Genomic DNA, 3,151 nt, shown 5'->3' with positions numbered 1-3,151 from the left:
CTACCTTCCCACTTTCCTATGCAGCAGTTTACTATATGTAAATAACCCTGAAATATAAAGAAGGCAATTAGCAAAGCAAGTGATAAACCAAAGGAAAAATAAACAAATAAAATGTGTGTGTGTGTGTGTGTTCAAAAATCAGATAAAGCCCTAACTGGTTTGGCTCAGTGGATAAAGCATCGGCCTGCGGACTGAAGGGTCCCAGGTTCGATTCCGGTCAGGGGCATGTGCCTTGGTTGTGGGCACATCCCCAGTGGGGAGTGTGCGGGAGGCAGCTGATCGATGTTTCTCTCTCATTGATGTTGCTAACTCTCTATCCCTCTCCCTTCCTCTCTGTAAAAAATCAATAAAATATATTTTTAAAAAATCAGATAAAAAACTGCAAGCTAAATCTGTGTAAGTTAAAATGAAGTTGGTAACATGTTAGGGTTTAAAGCAATTATATCCTACTTTTTGTGAGGTCAGACTGAGTATTCAGATTTAATATTTTTATATAAGGATGTCATTAAGCTACATTAAAGGGCATAATTCAATTAGATTAAGTTGAAGGGATTGTCTGATTACTAGACTGCATGCTAAGATAACTCTACTTGGGAGAGTTTGGAGGTGTGGACTTTGACTTGTAATGAATTTACTGTGCCAGGAGCATAGTGACTAGCAGGCTGGTCCTGGCATTGCAACTACTTAGAATTCAATCCTTTTCTGCCACTCACTAGCTGCATGACTTAGGGCAAACGTGTCAAATTCAAAGGCTAACTCGGGCCAAATAAAAAAGGTTTAAGTTTATGTGGGCCGCAAAAAAAAACAAAAGCTTCAATTTTCATAGAAATGTAGATTTATTTCTATGGAGACGTGCTGAATACAAAGGGCTGAAATAAATGAGTAATCATTAACAAAAATAATAGAACATTATTATTTTTATCGAACATTAACTTACCAGACACTGAATAACTGCACAAATTAATAAGTGTAATGCAAATAAACCTATTTTTCTTGTTCTCTGAAAGTGAAACATTTCCTGTTGCGCACACCAAACTGAAAGTCAGTCCAAGACTAATGATGGCAATCGGCTGCTAAAATATTCGCTGCTAGTATTAGTGGCGAGAAATGGTGCGCCTGCGTGTAAGGCGCGTAAGGGAAATGAATGCAACACCATTATGGTAATCAGTCATTAGCAAAAGTTGTTGTTCATTATTAATAATTATGTAGAACAGGATATTGTAAAAATTAAGTTATGAAATTTTTATTAAAATGTTTCTTACATACCATTATATTGGCTGGGCTGCAAAAATATTGGTTGTGAGCCGCATGTGGCCCGCAGGCCAAGAGTTTGACATGCTTGACTTAGGGCAAAGTATTTAGCCACTCTGGGACTTAATTTCCTCATATATAAAATGGAATGTCCGGCTTGTGTGGTTCAATGATTAAGCATCCACCTATGAACCAGGAAGTCACGGTTTGATTCTCAATCAGGGTACATGCCTGGGTTTCGGGCTCAATCCCTAGTAGTGGGTGTGCAGGAGGCAGCCAATCCATGAGTCTCTCCCATCATTGATGTTTCTATCTCTTTCTCCCTCTCCTTTCCTCTCTGAAATCAGTAAAATGGACTAATAATTGTACCAACTTCCTAAATTATAGCGATGACAAAATTAAATTATACAAAGTAGCAATATTCATGGTTATCATTAATGCTCTTCACCTTCATATTTATAATCTCTGGGTGGTGGAAGTATCTCTGATTCTTTACCAAAGTAGCCCTATATAAACGTTGTTATCAGACACTGAAGGAAATGATTTGACTGTATTTAGCTTTTCTTGCTTCTAATGAAATGCAGGAGTTCTTAATTTGAAGAGCTGAAAGGGTTGATCAAGAAGTCTCCTGTTGATTTTACTCACATACTATTGCCAAGCTTGCTAAAATGGTCTTTCTCTGACAACCTTTCTTTAAAACTTTTTTATCTTTATTGTTGAAAGTATTGCAGATGTCCCCTTTTCCCCTCCATTGACCCCCTCCACTCCACTCCCAAACCCTCCCCAGGCCTTCAATTCACTATTATCTGTCCATGGGTTATGTGTATAAGCTTATAAGTTCTTTGCTTAACCTCTCCCAACCCCCAGCAACTTTCTTTCTCTAGGTTGTTCCTCACATTGAAATGAAAGTTGAAATTGATGCAAAGGAGTTTATCATATTGTTCTACCTTATCCGTTGCCATACCTGATAAATTATCAGTGAGTGAGAACACTAAAGACTCCCTCTCAGCCGTAGCCGGTTTGGCTCAGTGGATGGAGCGTCGGCCTGCAGACTGAAGGGTCCCGGGTTCGATTCCGGTCAAGGGCATGTACCTGGGTTTGGTTGCGGGCACATCCCCAGTAGGGGGTGTGCAGGAGGCAGCTGATCGGTGTTTCTCTCTCATTGATGATTCTGACTCTCTATCCCTCTCCCTTCCTCTCTGTAAAAAATCAATAAAATATATTTTTTTTAAAAAAAGACTCCCTCCCAGTCCTCCTTGTCCTGTGACTATTTGCCTCCAGCATCAAGGTTGCTTCATCAGAGCACCCTAATCCTTCCTTGACCAGTCCGATAAGTGGAGTGGCTTGAAAAATGAATATGTTTGTGGAGTAGTATTTACTAGCTTCTTTCTTACTCTTCAAATTCTTCTACTGATTTGGAAATTCTAATGTCTTTATAGTTATTGTTTATATTTAAAGTAATCATGTTATTTTCTGTTCTTGAGCCATATGTAGTTTAGTGCTGATTTATATTTTTATGAGTTCTCTTTGGAGGCAAGAAGAAAATGAGTTAGGGTTTTATGAAATGATCATGGAATATTTTAAATAAATAGTACTTTCTGTTTTATTTGGATGTATTATTTCATATAGAATGTTAACTTAGTTGCATGTTTAATTAAAACAAGACTAATAATTATAGAGCTTAAATTTAAATGCTCATCTTCCAATACTCCCATCTCATATTTGACACATGGCAATGTTTATATAAATTTACATTTATATGTATATGATATATTTTAATCATAAGGTAAAATATTGCATTTAGGATTTTTAAAAGGAATTGTTATTCATATACATTCATTACCTAGTAGCACAAGAATTTTGATGTCAATAATAGTATATAACTTTCTTCTCAGTTGCA

Source organism: Myotis brandtii, unplaced genomic scaffold, assembly GCF_000412655.1.
Source record: "Myotis brandtii unplaced genomic scaffold, ASM41265v1 scaffold606, whole genome shotgun sequence".
In the NCBI taxonomy this organism is placed as follows: Eukaryota; Metazoa; Chordata; class Mammalia; order Chiroptera; family Vespertilionidae; genus Myotis; species Myotis brandtii.
The sequence above is the reverse complement of the archived record's forward strand: the minus strand, read 5'-3'. Positions refer to the sequence as shown.